Genomic DNA, 20,611 nt, shown 5'->3' with positions numbered 1-20,611 from the left:
AAATTATGAAAACTAATTTTATCTGATCATTTTTTTTTTTTTTTTTTTTTTTTTTTTTTGAGATATATACAAGAGTTGTTACATTCTTGTACAGCCACTAGTACGCGTAGCGTTTCGGGCAAGTCCTTAATCCTATGGTCCCTGGAATACGATTCCCTGCCGCGAAGAATCGTTTTTTCATCCAAGTACACATTTTACTGTTGCGTTAAACAGAGGCTACAGTTAAGGAATTGCGCCCAGTAAATCCTCCCCGGCCAGGATACGAACCCATGACATAGCGCTCGCGGAACGCCAGGCGAGTGTCTTACCACTACACCACGGAGACATAGAATAACTAAATGTATTTTCAATGTTTCATACAGCCATTAAATATCATTCACAATTTATTAATGAACTTTACAAAAACAACATAAATTTTATATATAAACATGTAAAAACAATTTGTAATACATTAGGAACAAAATAGTTTTAGAAAAACCGTATATTATAAAACCTATATGTTTGGATTTTTGGATTAAAACTTTCTCAAATGCTCTCCTACACCATTCTTAATACAAGTTATTCGTACACCTATTGGAAAACGTAGATGGAAGTTTTCAAAACATGTTGTGCTTGCTGGGGGACCGGGCTGCTAGGATGCTAAGCACTGAAATCATCTCAAGGTAACCTCAAAATAAAAATATTTGGTGTGTGTGTATTAATATACAAGGGTAGTTTACAATATTTTGAATATTGCTTGAATGTTATGGTTACCTTGCTGATTGTCATGCACCAATATCAATTAACAGAACAAAAACAAAAGATCACTTGGAGTGAATAAGTTGTTTGGATGCTTATATCTTGTTCCTAATACATTATAGGGATTAATATGGTATATATTACATTTGACTAAATGGGGTAAAGGTTGCAAAACAGGCTATTGTCTAGGCATGTATGGCTATTTAGTGTGTGTATGTAAGTATGTATGTATGTACTCATCTAGTTGTGCTTGCTGGGGTTGAGTTCTGGCTCTTTGGTCCTGTCTCTCAAATGTCAATCAACAGGTGTACAGATTCCTGAGCCTATTAGGCTCCATCATATCTATATTTGAAACTGTGTATTGAGTCTGCCTCCACCACATCACTTCCTGGTGCATTTCATTTACTAACTATTCTGACACTGAAAAAGTTTTTTCTAATGTCTCTATGGCTCATTTGGGTACTCGGCTTCCACCTGTGTCCTCTTGTGCGTGTACCACCCATGTTAAATAATCCATCCTTGTCTACCCTGTCAATTCCCCTTAGAATCTTGTATGTGGTGATCATGTCTTCCCGAGCTCTTCTGTCTTCCAGTGACGTGAGGTGCTGAATGAGCATTTCATCGTAACTCATGCCTTTTTGTTTTGGGACTAGCCTAGTGGCATACCTCTGAACTTTTTTTCAGTTTCGTCTTGTGCTTGGCAAGGTACATGCTCCATGCTGGGGCTGCATATTCCAGGATTAGTCTTACATACGTGGTGTACAAGTTTCTGAAAGATTCCTTACACAAGTTTCTGAAAGCAGTTTTGAAGAAAGCTAGCCTCGCATTCACCCCTGATGTTAGTTTTTTATGTGTGCTTCAGGAAACAGGTTTGGTGTGATATCAACCCCTAGGTCTTTTTCTCTGTTCCTGTCATGAAGAACTTCATCTCCCATTCTGTAACCTTTGTCTGGTCTCCTATTTCCTTCCCCCTAGCTTCATTACCTTACATTTACTTGGGTTGAACTTTAGTAGCCATTTGTTGGACCATTCATTCAGTTTGTTCAGGTCATCTTGTTGCCTCAGACTATCTTCCTCCGTTTTAATCTTCCTCATAATTTTTGCATCATCGGCAAACATTGAGAGGAATGAGTCTATTCCCTCAAGGAGATCATTTACATATATCAGGAGCAGTATAGGTCCAAGAACCGATCCCTGAGGGAATCCACTAGTGTGAGATTTTTCTCTACGCCTACCTCCCTTAGGAGGTGGACTGCAAGTTTAAAGTCTGCTCACGGCAGTTAAGCATGAGTCCAGTAGAAAAAGGAAAAGCGGGAGCAAACCGCCAGGCCTCCACCACCAAGGGTGAAAACCTGTCCACAATAGGCCGCTGGCTCCTCCTAGTTAAACAGGACGTTAAAACTTATAAAGGGTAACCGATGGGTTCTCACAATCAAATATTTATATTTGAAGTGGCGCTATGAATTGGAATCCGAATTCCCAAGAACAGCCGCCTTATCAAGATCACATCAACATTTAATAATATGCAGAAATATGGTGGAACAATATGGTTGAAGGGTTGACATCAAAGACTGTTTTCTATAACATAACAATTTATTAATAACAAGAGACTAACTACTACATTACCGAGTTTACATTACGTTAATGTCAATCCAGTGGCACGATAACAAACAGCTAAATAGCAACCCTTGCTGTGAGGCCGCATACTGAACTAACCTGAACACAGGTGTGCCCACTGATGACGCAATATTGCAAAACAAAGAAAAATATCACAGACTAAGTTACACCACAGCGAATGGTTACGTTATTGTACATCAAGTGGCATTTGCAACACAGCTATTCAACAGCCCCTCGAGAAGTGACAGCAGGCTCCATCTTGCTGACACTTCGGGCTGACAACATGAACTAACTGAACAAATGAAGGATCCACTGAAACAAAGACACAAGCAGGCAATCAATAGTGTCTTGGTTTCCCTGACAGCTACTATAATCACAAGCTTAGGGGTCCTCCCGCCCCCCAGGAGAGACCCACGTAACTAGGCAGAAGTCTAACAGTGACTCCCCCCTATCACAACCCCGTGTGAACACTCTTTGCAACTCCCACTAAGAAGTTGCCCTGTTGTAACCCGATACACCGACAGGCAAGGCGGGATTCTGGGACACAGCTCCACAAATCCCTAGATGACTCTACTCTCGTCACCAGACGACAACCAAAAGAAATTGCCTGAAGTGATTAATTACGTTAATTGACTGATCGCAGCAGTCAGCAACAAAGTACTACGGTAATCACAAACAATTGTCTCCCACTAGACAACAACATGATGATACTCTACGTTAATCATTAACACTTGTCTCACTCTTGTTAACAATAACTCAAACTTATATTACATCACACTTGACTCCTTGCAAGTATTCAGTGAATAATTCTCAATTAAGGTCAAACGGACCACTAATTACATCCCCATTGAGTTACATTAACTAAGCCTACCCTAACTTGGTAGCTTCTCCACAGTCTGTGTCAAAAAATTACTAGTGAGTGTTAATTACCCTAATTAGGGCACTAATTACTGCTGAGCCATTAATTACCTGTCACCAGGACCGATAATTAATCATCCATAAATACGTCTTACTCCGCACTGCCTAAGCAGGTCTCATCAAACACTGTGAATTCACGGGAAAGGAGTTAATTACCCTAATTAACAAGATGTGCCAATAATCCACTGTCCTCAGACAGGATATGATTAATACAACGATTTATGCTAGCTCCATGACCTCGCTTTACCGAGTCACCGGAGCTCTCCAATGCTAATTACTCCACTAATTAACATGAGCCACTAATTGCTATACCCCTGAAAGGTAATTAGTCTCCAGCATATTACGTTAACACAAATACTGACAGACTCTGACAGAACCTCTCCCACTACGTGAATTCATGATGAGAAGGCTAATTACATAATAAGCTAGAGTGGTCAATTAACTGTCACATGGACAATTAATTGCTCCCGAGACGTATCTCATTCTCGCTCAACACTGTTCTCTCTTAACAGCCCCCACTCACTCCACAATACTAAGTGTGCACCCCTTATCCAGTTAATTACCCCTAATTAACTCACTGAATCCTTAAGTCCTCAACATAACTTAAAGAAAGAAAGTAACCCCAGCGTTACATAGGTCACACTATAATGGCATGCAACAACATATCAGCACTACCCACATATAGTTGCAGCACTGCAACTCGCTAATTACTGTGCCCACACAATAAAACACACGGTTGTGCAACACACAGACGTATACTAATATTACTGCCCCTCTCCCTCTTTTACTTCTTGCACCTGATTGCAAAGGAATACTGTGAACACACACATACCTCAGCCAGGCAATTAACCCATCAATTGCCTGCTCTCATTAAGTACTGAAAATTCCCCTGAATAATCCTAGAGGTCCCTTAAACCCTCAACACAGTTCCTGGGGCAATAATATTGTATACTGATAACAACACTGCACAAACCTGCAACATAATGATGCCGTCAGCATACCCCACATGCTAATGACATCATTAGGCAATCAGTCAGCAATCACCTCTACTGACTTACCACACAACACAGTACCTAAGCATGCAAATGAACACATAGAAATGGCATTCACATAATCCATGAAAATTATATCACCAAGTAATATGTACTAATTACACAGACTTCAGGGGTCCTCACTGACATCCCTGTCTACCTCTAATGATTATAATTTTACTGTACTCTATGGCATTAATCCAGCCTGAACGATTATATAGAATCGACAGGCTGGATCACTTATATGGTAAATCTCTACACTGACTGGTCACACACTCCAGTCAGTCTACACACTTATATAAATATATATATAACTACTTGTGTGCTACCGTGTCCAGCATCCATCTCCAGGTACATCCCAACCAATCACCTGGACGACAGTACAGACAGCTGTCTCTCAGCTGCTTCCTCACTGTTAACAACTTTATTGTACTCACGGCTCCTTTCTACTGCCTTCTTTCCCTTATTTTTCCTCATTACCAAATCGACTACCAGACTAGCGGACACACTTAGCTTGCTTGCTCCTCATGCGTCGACAAGATGTGGCCCTAGGCTGTCCCGGGAAAGTGGCCAAGGCATGTGGCCAAGGTATGTGGCCACAGCGCCCCTCCCGAGCTGAGAGAGGGGGGGGTTGGGTGGCTGGCGTGCGGGTGGCCTGAGTGGCGCATGACGTCATACCACCCCACCGGCCGGGCTAGCGGGCGGGGTGGTGTTTGCCTGGGTGGGAAGCCTCCACCCGCGGGCGGGCGGGCGCACACATGGCGCTTGCCTCAGGCTGGCTGGCTGGCACCCACCAGCATACACACGTGGATGGAAGATCACCTACACTCCCATCAAACCAGCATGCTCGTTCGTACACTCGGGTGACAATGGCCGGTGGCGTCACCACATGGACACCGCCAGGTGGAATGCAAAGTCCAACATGGGCCTGTAATATCACATACGCGTACACTGCCCAACATCAATTGTCCATTGCCACTAGACAGGATACTCAGACCCGAGGGATGAGGGATCAATCTGATACACCACGAGGCTTCTGCCAGCCTGCCTCATGCGTTCACACAGTCAACTGTCCCTTAGCTTTTTACTGTTTCTTCCATAAATCCCTGGCCCCAATTCACTTAATTGGGCCTTGACACAACCCCTGGTGGCAGGAGTGCCACCAATCGAGTAATTTGGACGACAGAAGAGATTAACAGGGGGTGGAGGCGGCAAACGTGCCACCCCCACCCAAACACCTCTTCCTTCCCTGGCCGCCCAATTCAAACTGAAGATTTCGTGGGCTCAGGGAACTCAAATACCCATACCTTCTCCCTACAATGCCTAGACCAATCAGCTTGGAGCCGGCACAGCTCCTCGTGCCGGACCCAATTAGAGTTGTTCGCGCCAAAACTAGGCTTGGACCACACGTGCGGGACCCAATCATATGCCTCCGTCACCCTCGGCGTCTTGTGACGTCACAAGGAGGAGGCCTAAGGAGTGGCGTGATGTCTCCCATGTGGGGGAGAAGAGGCAGCGCTCACCCCGCTCTCCCCCCCACCTCTAACGGTTTTAGTCAAGTATCCTCTCACACTCACTCTCAACTCCCATCCTATTTCACAGAAACAGGAAAATCTCTGTAATTCTCTCTACAGAGCAATCACAGACTTCTAACTACTCTCAAGTGATAGTTCTTGACACAAGCTTTCATTCAACACCCAACAAGCATATGTTATTTTGAAAGCTTCAGTTTCTAGAGTGTAAAGCCCAATCTAGAAACTAGGAAAACTAGCTGAGGGATCTAGATCCCTCACAACTAGTGACATCCTGCCACTCCAAGACCTCACAGTAACTCACTGTTTTCTGTTGCTTAGGTACTCCCTTATCCACTGGAGTATCTTCCCTTTCACTCCTGCCTGCATCTCCAGTTTATGCACCAGTCTTTTATGTGGTACTGTGTCAAAGGCTTTCCTGGTAATCCAGAAATATGCAGTCTGCCCAGCCCTCTCTTTTCTGCCTGATATTTGCTGCCTGGTCATAGAATTCAATAAGACTCCAAGCCGTTTAATCTCCACAAGAAAAATTAGTGCGCTAACTCCAAGCCGTTTAACCACTATGCAGCTCATGCTCCAAATATGGCATCCCCCTTTGAGCAGGAAATAAATTCTTGGCAAAATTAGTGTTTTGTTATTGAAAATGTTAAATACCCTTCCCTGATCACAAATATGTAAAAAAAATCGAAATAGTACTTACTTTGGCCACAATAGGGTCCGGAAAATGGGGTGTGACGTCCTGATTTAGTGGTCGCCTGTGACGTAGACTCCCAGAGGCAGTCGCGCCAGCTTCAACATGCACGAGATGCCACAAATTTTTGTTAATATTTTGCATACATTTCCAAATACATTTGTTTTGTTTTCACTTGCCAATCCTATGCATAATAAACACAGACACATAACATTATGGCAGTAGAACATCCGTACTGTCCCAAGACACAGTGTTACATGCATCACAAATGTGTCCACATATATTGCTCATATATCCAATGTTTTATGTTCATTAAATGTATATTTACAACATATTTAAACACTATACACTATCACACACAATATACATTCACCATCAACACACTCAGAATGCCGCGAGTGTGAGCTGCCACATCCAGCCAGTCCTCCCTCACTCCTCCAACACCTTACTCGCTATCATTCCTCCTCCCACCATACTGTTATTCACACCAATGTTTCATGTTCATTTATGTATATTTACAACATATTTACACACTATACACTATCGCACACTATATACATTCACCATCAACACACCCAGAACTCCGCGAGTGGGAGCTGCCACATCCAGCCCGCCATCCCTCACTCCTCCAACACCTTATTCGCCATCATTCCTCCTCCCATCATACGGTTATTGATTTTATTACACTATTTACACACGTTATGTATACCTATCTACATGTTTTATTCACCATAACTATAGAAGGGATTAAGCTGATATTGTGTCCAAACATCACAGTGGCCACCATACACTGCATGACAATTGTCAAAAAGCAGATGACGATGCTACGAGTACGACCCCACCTTCATCACCAAAATGACTCCTCCCAACACACTCCTGTTGCTGGTATTACACTATATACACACATTATAAATACCCATGTTCATATATGTTCACCATAGCAAAACACTAAGCTAGTATGGTGAGCAAAACGAGTGGCTGCCACAAACAGTGACACTACCTCAATTCCTTCCCTCCTGCACCAAAATTCGTCCTCGAACAATACTATGCACAGCGGTAATTATCACCACAATCCTGCTATTATCACAATGCTGGTCATTAAATCTTGTTAATGATTAGTTGACCACAAGCTTATTTGGTAAAGGAAGATAAGAAGTCGTTTGAAGATTCCTAAATTTACGAATTAATGTTGTGGTGCTGTGAACATCGTGAACAGCATTGATTCACTGATATTTGAACATTGCACACAATCATTATCACACTCAGGCTCTTCTGTAATACTCTCATGGCTAAATAATACCAGTTACATATATATATATTGATATTATTAGGCGATGCTGTGGTCACAAGCCGAATAGCAGTGCTGTGAGCTCATGCTGCGTGCATCAGCCATGGTTGCTCACTCAGTACTGAAGCCCTCACACCCGGAAATGTTGCCCATGATTTTTTTTTTTTTTTTGCGTCTGTTTACAAGAGCCCTGAGGAAGCTGATGTGAACCCCGTATAGCCGCGGCAGTTTTGAATCATACGCTATACTTATGAGATCCCAAATTGTGCACCCCCCGTCGAGCTCCTGCAGGCACGTTGCACTGTTCAGTGATTAATCTCCACGAGAAAAATTAGTGCGCCAACTCCCGTCACAGAGGTTGATGGGAAAGAAAGGTGTGCCAACTCCCGGCCGTAACTCTTCTTTTAATTATAATTATTCTATTAACTCATAACTAATAAGATTTCTAGCATGCAATGTGTCTAAATAATTTAAAGACGTTATGACTTATCCCCTGAACTACAAATTTCATTTTGCATCAGATTCTTATCTTGAGGTTATCTTGAGATGATTTCGGGGCTTTTAGTGTCCCCGCGGCCCGGTCCTCGACCAGGCCTCCACCCCCAGGAAGCAGCCTGTGACAGCTGACTAACACCCAGGTACCTATTTTACTGCTAGGTAACAGGGGCATAGGGTGAAAGAAACTCTGCCCATTGTTTCTCGCCAGCGCCTGGGATCGAACCCAGGACCACAGGATCATAAGTACCGCGTGCTGTCCACTCGGCCGACCGGCTCCCTTATAGTTAAGGAGGAAGCAAGAAAGACACTTATTTATCACTCCAGTATTGTGGATTATTTACATATCAATTAACCATCAATAGTTTTGTACTTTCTACTCATTACACACAACTTTCTTGCCACAGCATTACTAAATTTATATATATATATTTTGAAAAGATTTACAATAGATTTAGTGAGTTGAGTGTCTAATTTTCTGGCACAATATTGTGACTTACTGTCTGCATTTATGGTTCCTGCCAGGTGGTTTATCATGAGACAAATATATGTGTATTGATGTGACTTTCGTTTGAGAGAGATATTTAATAGGTTATCACCAAATAATGAGTGTTGTTCTGGACAGAGCTACTCCACTGTAACGTTGCAATATTTGCCCCAAAATTAAACACCCAGCTAAAATCGTGAATTCAATTAACACAATATTTCCTCAGATGAAGGTTGTGTACCCAAATATGAGTGCGTGTGCCCTGGGCGTGACTCCCACCACCACCACCTTCACCTGCGCTCTTCACTGCCAGCGGGACCCGGACTGCTCTCTCTTCTGTCTCACAGGTAATTGCACCAAATGTTAGTTCTGGGAATGTTTACACACACACATGCAATAGTACAGAGAATATTGCTACAATATATAAACCATAATTAATGAGTGTAGATGTATGTAAAAGTCAAGAATTCACAGTGTCTTGAAATGTGCCGGCTTGGAATCAGCGCCTAGTGTGCACCCAGCGCACAGTTTCATGTGCATGCTGTGCGCAGGCGTAGGGGGCACCAGTATTATGTAGGATATTGGCTAGCTGTTATCCCCAGATGTCAGCAGATTAAAGGTACCAGGATGGTACCATTTGGATTGCCATTGATAGTTTCACGAGAGCTGGAAATTTAACTGCCTAGAGTACACAAGCACTCAACCGAGTCTGGAGATGTGGTAGTACAGGAGAGTGTGGTGGTATCAGAGAGGGGTGAGGTCACTTATCTAACCCAACCTTCCCTCGAGCGGGTATGGTAAGATCACCCAACTGCCCCAAGTGGATGTGGTTAGCTCACTCAACATGCATGGAGCCCTCACACACACACACCACTGTAGAGAATCTGGAACCTTCTAGAACAAGTGCCTCTTGAGCATAGTGGATGCTCTTTAATTGGTCAGATCTGAGAGCTGAGATCCAATTAGGTTAGACCTGCCTTTCTCTTCAGACAAAGGTTGATCTACCAGCCAAGTGTGTGGGTGTTACGGACCCGAGTCCAGCGTCCGAGCACGGAGCTGCGACGACCACGCCATCTGTGGGTCAGCTCCCGAAACCCCCTCCAAATGGACAGCGCCATCTAGTGAGGACAGGATATACCTGCCACAGGGGCTGGTTTCCCGTCCTAATCAGCTCGTGACATAGCCGCTGCTGACCTCTGGTGAGGTGACGCTTAGACAGCAACGCCATCTATGGTGTGGATAGGTGGACGTTTGTGTCTAAACCTGTGAGTGAGGTGCCCTAGGGTGTTCCTAGTACTGATGACATGTCTGATTACAGAGTCGACCTGGGAGTGCTGGATTGGACGATGGGAAGTCTACCCAAGGCAGCCGTAGGATCTCCACGCATTTGCTTCAGAAGCTGTGAGTCATCCTCCCCCCCCCCCCGGATGAACACTGTTGTGTTAGCCTGCCTGTGAGGTGGCAGAACCAGGGATTGTTGTACCCGGGGCTGACTGGCAGAGAAGACTAGCCACTGGGGTGTTGTGGTGAGGAGAGTGATCTGTGGAATCACACGAGGCTCCTGCCTAGGGCTCGCAACCCTAGTATCGGTCGTGGAGTGGCCTACGCAGCGTAGCTGATTGGAACCTGCCAGCTACAGGCTGGATTTGTGGTTGAAGGCCTCCACGACGGTGCACCCAGTGGGACTATGATTTGGCTGGCCTGTGGCCGGGGTAGACTCATCTAGAGAATCTACGGATTCATCGTGAGGCCACATGAAGAGGACCAAGGGCTAAGCATCGTTGAGCACCGTGGAACAATCCGTGTCTTCAGAGGAAGACCATATTGTACATTATAGTGTTTATACCCCCCGTGTGATAACTTATATATTTATTTATTGGTGATGGTAATTATATATTTAATTTAGAGAATTTGTATCCCTTCCCCTTTAATTTACTTGCGTTACGGAACACACCCCTTGAAAGCCACTACTAGCTTGGGGCCGGATACCCAAACTCTACTAACATCAGAGAAAGAACCCAGTTGCGACCCAATAGGGCTGTAACAGTGGGAAGGCCAGTCATTCTGTGAACAAGTACCATCGAGCAGAGATGTGTTATGACGTGGGTTATCATAGGTACCTCTCCAGGATTAGTGTGTTCTCGATTCACGAGACCTTGCTCGTGACTCGTCTGCAGAATCACTAGAACCGTGTCCTATAAGTTAGTGATACAAGAAGAACACCAATTAGTCAAGTGATAGATAATTAATGACTCACGAGAGCTGAAGTTGTTTACACAAGTAATAGACTGTATCGCACTTCATCTGCGTCGTACTAAATACCGCAAATTTTCTGTGCTTCAAAAATATATATAAATATGTGTGTGAGCTGTATAGGAAGATCGTGATTTTCAGATTTTCAGATTTTCAGACATATATATATATATATATATATATATATATATATATATATATATATATATATATATATATATATATATATATATATATATATATATATATATATATATATATATATATATATATTATATATATATATATATAATATATATAATATATATAATATATATAATATATATATATATATATATATATATATATATATATATATATATATAATATATATATAATATATATATGGGTAGCTTTATTTAACATTTATGTTAAATGTTTTGTTCAACATTTCTCTTGTTAGGGTGATGTCATGGGCTTGTCTCATGTGATTCCTGGGGGCACCGGATTGAAGATGGCAAGTCAAACGCCTCGTCAGCTTGGTCGACGTCATACCTATGTACTTAGATTGAAAGTTACACCCTTCGTGGGGGCAAGTGTACATGTATACAACGCTTGACTGCTGTAGAGGGTTCTCCGTCGGCTTCGGGCTGTTTTTGATAAGGAGTTCGGAAGTCTTCTTGGTTTTGTAGAATATTATCAGGTTTATGTTTGGGTTAGGAGTAATGCTTTTTACTCCTTTACAGATTATTTCTTTCATTATTCTTTCCTCTTTTATATGTTCACTGTACATGGTTGATTTGTAATATAATTTTATTGGGGGTATTGTGGTTTCTGTTCTAGGTTCAGGATTATACCAACGGTCCAAGTGTCTTCTTATAGCAGCGTTTATTTCCGCGTTGCTATATCTGTTGTTCACCAGTACCTGAGTTACTCTTTCAAACTCTCTACTCACGTTGCTCCATTCAGAGCAGTGGGTAAGCGCTCGACGAATATAAGCATTGACAACACTGGCTTTGTATCTTTGGGGGCAATCACTTCTACCGTTCAGGCATAATCCTATGTTGGTGGGCTTGGTATATACGTTGGTGCTTAAAGAGGTTACTGTTTTTGTTATTAGTACATCCAAGAATGGCAGACTGTTATTTTCATTATTTTCATGTGTAAATCGGAGTACTGACTCTCTCTCTCTCTCTAGATGGCTTTTTAGGTCAATTAGTTCATCTGAGTCTGTTACTATTACGAATATGTCATCTACATAACGGCAATATACAGTTAGTTTTTGTCTGCTACTGAAGACTCTGTCTTCGATGGTTCTCATATAAAAATTAGCAAATAAGACTCCTAAGGGGGAGCCCATTGCTACTCCGTCTATTTGTAAATACATGTCTCCTTGTGGACTGATGAAAGGGGCTTCCTTTGTACATGCTTCGAGAAGACTCTTCAAGTGTGGCTCAGGTATGTCTAATTTGGGCTTAGGATATGCCTATGGCAATGATTTAGGACTATGGCTTAGAATATGCCTATGGCAATGTTAAGACACAAACCAGGTAACCCACTACGCCCTATAATCAGCAAAATACCAACTCCAACCTATCACCTGGCAAAAAGACTTCTAACTCCATACACTCCAAGTAAGTATAGTCTACAATCATCAGCAGATTTCCTAGAATTAATCAAATCTACTCAGCTCGATGGAATCATTGCTTCCCTGGACGTCGAATCCCTATTTACCAACGTCCCAGTCGACACAACCATAGGAATGATACTGGACAGAGTATACAGAGACGAGAGCACCCCCAAATTAGACATACCTGAGCCACAGTTGAAGAGCCTTCTCAGCTACCATCCTCAAATGGTGAGATGGTAGGTGACATGCATGAATGACATATAAGGGATATTAATGGGGTCCTTTATAATAGGGTAGTAAATTGAGACCGTGACATGTTGGCAGTTTATGTTCTTCTGGTGTCTTCCATTCCTGTTGTAGGGTCATTGGTTCCTACTTCTGCATTAGCCCGGGGTCGTGAAGTGGGTAGAGTGTAACTGTGTATTAGCTGGTTATTGATTGCTGGTCTAGTTTCTTGATATGCAGCGTTTCACTGATGTCTAATCTTCTATTGTCATTGTATCTATCAACTATTTCGGTGTTTCTCGTCAAAATAGCCCTGGTGATCGTCTCCTTGTGTGTGGAGAATATATGTTCCTTGATGGAGCCCTGTTGTTTATGCATTGTTAAACGTTGTTACGAAGCCCTCCTCCTATTTCTCCCCAAATTCCACTTTAAGAGTCATATCTGCTGACCCTGCTGATTGCCTGAGGTTCAGGGAGTTTTTTGATATATGAGGTGACCAGATTGGTCACCTAATTGGGGAGAACTTTATGTTTATAAGTTTGTATGCAAAGGGGAAGTCGCGCTCTTGGTACAAGCAAAATGACGTCCCCAGCCTCCAAATGCGCCCTTTTGTGGGCGATGCCATTCGGCTGGCGATTGGCTGGCCGGGGTCACGTGAAGCGGTCGACCAATCAGCACCTGCCGTGACGTCACCGAGAGCTCTTGGTGGCACCGGTGGAGGCATTGCTCAGAGTTGATCTGACTGTGGAGGCAAGCGGACGTGCATCAAATAGCTCTTGAGATGGGAGGCTCTGGGAGCTCCGTTCAGTGGATCATAAGCAGCTATCACAGTCCACCATCAATGCTGAAGACCCCTTGCTCCTGGGGAGCAAGAAGAAGCCAAGTTTAGTGGGCAAAGAAGTGCCAAAACTTGAGGTATTGGTTGTCGACGACTCTGGAGGGCGCGTGCAGGTCTGGTTGGTGTGGCGAGGAGGACTGCAGTGACTGGATCACATCTACTGAGGATGTTAGAGGGAAGACACCATTTCTAGGTCAATGAGAAACGCCTTTGTGGAAGGAACGTGTGTATACAGTGGCAGGCTCAGTGACCACTAGTTGGACCAGGATTGGAAAACCTGAACTTAGGGAGTGGCAAGTAGAAGACGCTATTGCTTCACGACCTCTGAGGCCCTGCAACGCCCTACTGGATTATTAAGGAGCGACACAGGAACCATAGGAACTTCATACCATCGAGGGACAGGTTGTCGTGAACCAGGAATGCTGAAGGTAGATAATTTTTCCCTCCCATTACCCTTTGTTGCTTAGGATAGTTAGGCCACCAAATATCTGTATATGGTATCAGTATATTTATTAGTACAATAGTATTAGGATAATAGTATTAAGTATTAAGATATTAATACTAGCTGCAGGGCAGCGAGTATTTACGACTGTTGAAGAAGACAGAGTGTGGACGACGTGGCCGTTGGTGAGGCGGCGGTCGACGTTGATAGAGCGCCCCCACTTGAGAGGATTGATTTATTGATGAAGATTAAGCAACCTAAAAGGTGGCTCGGGCATGAATAGCCCGTAAGTGGTGGCCCTTTTGTGCCATTACCAGTATCAAGAGCTGATACAGGAGATCTGTGGAGGTGCGACTGCACTCTGCGTGACGGAGATGTCTCCCGTGAAATGTGACTTGAGAGGTGATTGATTGATTGATGAAGATTAAGCCACCTAAAAGGTAGCACGGGCATGAATAACCCGTAAGTGGTTGCCATTTTGAGCCGTTACCAGTATCAATAGATGATACTGGAGATCTGTGAAGGTGTGACTGTACCCTGCATGACGGAGATGTCTCCTGTACGTGAGAGAGTGTGAGACCCTCTTTTAAATCTGCCCAGCTGATAAGTTGCCGAAGGTTGTGAGATGAGAGTTGCCGACAATCTCCAGACTATTTATTCCATATATATCCATTCATGTACCCTTATTATTTATATATGTTTTCATGTAGCTTTTTGTTAGTAAATGTCATATATTTTCACTGATGTGTCAGAGTGCGCCTCCATATTATCTGTATCACGAGGGATATTGTAACCCCATCCAAGTGAACAATAAGATTTTATATGGAAACTTCCTAGTGGCTGGTGGTGCTAGAGCAGAACAAACATTTATAGAAGCGTACTCTAGGCTGGCGGTCCTGCTCCAACGCTGTAAGTGCAGCAACACTTTGGTATCAGGCAACATAGTGCATAACCACTGAACTGCATTGCTGGGGTGCAGAGATATTAACCCAGCTGGCGACCTTGTTAGACAGAGAAACGCAGGTGTGGAAGGGAACCCTGCAACCTTTTGTTATGGCAGGCAAGACTCAGAGGAACTGCTTGTGAAGATAAGTCTGAGTCTTCCTTCACTCCTCCTTGGGGAGAGGCCCGAATTGCTTGTAGCAGTTTCCCCCGTGATTGACTGGCAGGTTCCCTGGGTGGATCAGTGGCACCAAGGTGGTGGTAGCATAGACCTGCGGTGGTGGGGAATTGCGTGGTCCTCACCTTTGAGACCAAATGACTCCGGTGAGTTACATGAGTCAGAGAGAGTGACTATTCTTTCTCCTGAATCGTTAGCAGCCCCCTTGCTAGAATAGAAAAGCCCCGCCCCTCGTAACAATGCTTAGAGAGAGACGTCGTTGTCTTGCCTATATACTGAGTTGGCTGAGGCTGACAATCCCCAAGTGGGCTCGTGAAGATGTAAACAACGTTGGTTTCTTTCAAGGCATTTTCCTTGGTGTCAGGAGAATTTTTCATTAGCAGGTTGATGGATTTCCTACTCTTACAACTGATGCCAACCAAAAGATAAAACTAACAATATATTATAAGAGTAGGAAAGCCGCCAACCTGCTAATAAAGAATTCTCCAGACATCGAGACTCCAAGGTACAGTCGTAGAATATGCAACTGGCTATACCATGGTCGCAGGTTCGTGTCCCCTCACAGCCCTAGTGGATTTTATCATTGATTTATATCACATTAGTGTGATTTTTGTGTGTTATTTAATAAAGTTTAAATGAAAGTTTATATTCATAGGTTCCTAACAGGGGAACACGATAGGTCTGAATGTTTATTATTATAAACATACATATGATGTCAAATGTTTGCCAGACCTTATTACTCTATACAGAGAACAGTCTACAAGTGCATTACAGGAAGAGTCTCTCTCTCTCTCTCTCTCTTTCCCTTACCAAACATAAGGTGCAACATTTGAGAGAGTAATTTATCCTAAATTCACATAATTGTTGGCCACAATTTGCCAAAATCTACTCATTCAAAGTCGCCCCGAGCAATTCAAATGCTGTGTAAATGATGGCCGATAATATACAATAATTGAAATCAAAATTCAAGCACACCTCAAATTCTACATACAGAAGAACAGTTCAGATAATAATGTGCAGATAATACTGTGCAGCAAAAGTTCAGCTCTTGTTCTCAACAACGAAATTAACTGACAAACGATGAGGAAACATAATATTTAAATAAACATTAAGAGATAAAATAAAAAAAATATTGTTTTATCAGGACTAATTTGACAGATTTGGAGGGAATTTTATATTTTGATTATTATAATAGAGTTTAGTATATGGTATGACTACATAACTCTATTAAGAACACAAAGTGTTACATATTAACAACATGTAATAGTATATCAGAATATTTTCTAACGTGTCTATCTCATGTATTATCAAAACGAAATCACTTGTTTAGCTTCATATGCCTCTCTTGCACTGTCCTCTTCGCAGATGCTGGGTGTGAGCTGTACAACGCCCGTGTGTCATGGCACTATGCTGGTGCAGGAGGCATAGCACCGTCCACCCTCTGTTACTCCTCTTGGGGCACCGCCAACGACGCCGCATACAACGCTTCCATCACAGCTTCACCCGAGAATGATGCTCCGAGATATGCAGCCACGGTCGTGATAGGCTTTTACTGTATGACAGAGAATAACTTGTGCTATGCCTCCAAGAACGTTTCAAACCCCTTTTGGACAGCATCTCTCGGCACCTCACGACGGATCACGTCCGTAAGAGTTCAAACAAGATGGAGTCTGTATGGTTCCAAGTTTAGCAATATTTCAGTACGAGTAGGGGATGACGCCAATTTCAACAACAACCAGCTTCTGGGATTCTACACCGGACCAGCAGCACTACGAGAGGTGGTGACCTTCTCTGCCATCACTCCCATCACTGGCTCCATCGTCTCCATCCAGTCATTAACTAGCAGTTCAAACTTATGCTTTTGTGACGTGACAATACTCTATAATTAGTGAAACAAAAGAAAAGGTTTTCCTAGTAAAGATAAAGTATTGATTCACCAATGTTTCACCACACTTTACCATTGTAACTGAAGCCTTAGAGACAACAACACCCACAAGGCCAATTGCGCTCCAAGTGCAGCACAGACTGGTCTCATCACAGCAAAGGAACACTGCACATAAACAACATTATGATCACCCTGAACTAAATATTTAATCCCTGTATAGAAGCATAAATCTGAGGTTGAACGGAAAATTTTTCAACATTCTTTCACTGCAAGTAAATTACTAATAAAATATTTCCCTGAAGTATGAGAACTATATTTGGCTTGTAATCTGAGAACTTTATTTCCACTTAAGTCTAGGAACTATATTTCCCAGGAAACTCAGAGTTAAACTCCCTTGACTGATGAGAACTATATTTCGATGGAGAATGAGAATTATATTTTCCTCTGTATGAGAATTATATTTTCCTCTGTATGAGAATTATATTTTTCTGGTATATGAGAATTTTATTTTTGAAGCGTCTTGGAGCTATGTATCTCTAGAGTCTGGGAACTATATTTTCCTGTGGTCTGAGAACCATATTTTTGTAAAGTCTAAGAATTATGTTCTCTGGAATCTAAGAATTATATTTCCCGGGGGGCTATAAACTATATTTCTATTGTGTCGGGCAACTATATTTTCCTGGAGTCTGAGTATATTTTTTTCATGGCATCTGACAACAATAATTGCTGACTCTCTATTACTCCCTTATCTATCCATATCTCAACTATGGTATTTGTGCTTGGGGTTCTACTACCCAAAATCATTTACGTCCTCTAATTACTCAACACAAAGCTGCTATTAGGACAATATCCAACTCTGGCCCCAGACATCACTCGGTACCCCAACTCAAATCTCTGAATATGTTAGATATTAAGTCACTGCACATTCTCTCATGTGTATTATACATATATAAAACGCTGAACTGTAATGCCAATCCTGACCTCAAAAGCTTCATTGAAGGTTGTAACAGAACCCATGAGCACCACACCAGAAACAAATACAGTGTTGATATTCCAAGAGTATGACTTAATCAAACTAGAAATGCTCTACAAATCAAGGGACCCAGAATGTGGAATGACCTTCCCAACCATGTTAAAGACCGTACCTCTCTCAACCAGTTTAAGATAAAACCGAAGCACTACCTAATCAATTCTTTGTAACCTACCTTACCCCTCTATTGTCAACCCATGTCTGTTTTCTTAAACAACGCTGTTTGTCGACCTAATTGTATTTGTGCTGCTTGTTCAGCCATGTTCCCCCCCTTTTTATTTTTGTTTGTTCTCAACACATTTTATTCTTTATACTCAGTTAGTATTAATTTAAGTTTCAGTAATTAATGTTTTTCCTGCCCAAAACGCTTTGCGTAATAGTGGCTTAAGGCATTGTATATACTAGCTGTATCTATAAATTTTTGTAAAATTTCTTGTATGTATCTACCTTACCTAAATAAATATTTATTTATTTATTATTTTATTTAATTACATTTCTTCTGATTACTATATTTTCCAGGCATCTGATATTTAATTTTCTCTGGAGTGTGAGAACTCTTGAGTTTGGGAATTATATTTTCCTTGCATCTGAGAACTATATTTCCATTGAGTCTGAGAATTATATATCCCTGGAATCTAAGAACTATATTTTTATCTGGTGTCTGAGAACTATACTTCCCTAGAGGCAGGAAACTATATTTTCCTGGAGTCCGTGAACTATATTTCTATAAATATTGAAAACTATATTTCCATAAATATTGAAAACTGTATTTCCATAGATATTGAGAACTATACTTCATTGAAGTCTGGGAACTAAATTTCTCTGGAATCTTGGAATAATATTTCCCTTGGGTCTTCAAAATCGATTTTCTTGGAGTCTGAGAACTACATTTATCTCTAGTCTGAGAACTGTATGGATTCCCTGCATTCCAGGAATTATTATTTCCAAAGTGTCTGACAACGATATTTCCCCTGGTGTCAAGGAAATATATTTAATTCCATTGACACCATTAAACCATTAAATTCAGATATGTTTGCAAACAAAATAATTTGTACAAACATCAAAAAACAATAAATCTAGGTATACAAATTCTGGTTTCTAAGTCATGGGCACTGCTGCTGGCTCACTTTGAGCAGTTTACATGCTGTTTAACTAGTCTGTGCACCCCACCATAAACCTTAACATGGATGCATTGAATGCAGGTCACCTACTTGTATCCATCTAGCAGTGTTCACCAAGGTGTACTCACCTAGCTACATGTACTCTCCTGGTTGCACTCATGTTGTTGTACGTGCCTAGTTGTACCATCTATTTGTACTTCAGTGATAATAATGTAAAATCTACTATAATACAGATGCATGTAATAAAAAAGTATTTTGATGCACTCTAATTTTTTATTAGAAAAAATGGTAGATTAAATGTTGGGTGTTTCTTTCATAAACCTATGCAGCAGCATTTTCCATTTATGTTGATGTAATATACATAAAGTACCAAAATATAATTTAAACATAAAAACAGTATTACTGAATACATCATTTAGCAAACAGGGTTATAAGAACAATTTTTAGCAATATCATAATAAAAAGTAAATATTTCACACACCTATCATAGAACAACCCGTTCTCGCATAAGACAGCACACAGCACATATAGGACTTAATGCTTAAAGTCAATATGTTGAATATGAATTAGTACATATGTGGTATATTCCCAGTTACATTTTTTCCAAGGCCCCAAACTCTTCCTCATGTACCAATTTACGTCTCACAGTACCCGTCCATCATCGTAGACAGAATAGTCGTGATTGGTTCATTTATAATGAAAATAGTAGTTTTCAGGTCCCACGTGGGTTGTGAAATTTACCTACTGTTGTCCATGCTCTTAAAAAATTACAGATCAGCTACATCCTATTGAAGGTTCATAGTTTTGTTTTGAGAAATATTAGTGATTCTTAATAAATTATAAGAAGCACTAAAAATTATTACATAATATAATAGTGCTTCATCAATCAGCATTATATACACTAGTGTATATTTTAAAAATCTTTAAAGAATTTATTGTAGGAACGTCTACAGAAAACGATATTACGATAGAATGTCTTGTCGGAAAATCCGACAGCATTTAATATATCATACAGGCAGATAATTGCTGTGTTGTATAAACAAGTTAACCCATAGAAAACGTAACTTGTAGTGGAATTACCGTCTATAGAAAACGGGATATCATCACCACATACTATTATAAATTCACCAGCTATTCTGCTGGGAATTATTCTTAAATACATTAGTCTTTGGACTTTACCATCATAAAACATCTCATATAAATTAACTTAATTATCTGAATTAAAGTAGAGTAAATGTGACCCTTCTATCACTTTCTGTCATCTGGACAATGTAAGCCAGGCGTCAGGAGT

The sequence above is a fragment of the Procambarus clarkii genome, chromosome 36 (assembly GCF_040958095.1).
Source record: "Procambarus clarkii isolate CNS0578487 chromosome 36, FALCON_Pclarkii_2.0, whole genome shotgun sequence".
NCBI classification, from domain to species: Eukaryota; Metazoa; Arthropoda; class Malacostraca; order Decapoda; family Cambaridae; genus Procambarus; species Procambarus clarkii.
This window is presented reverse-complemented; position numbering follows the sequence as displayed.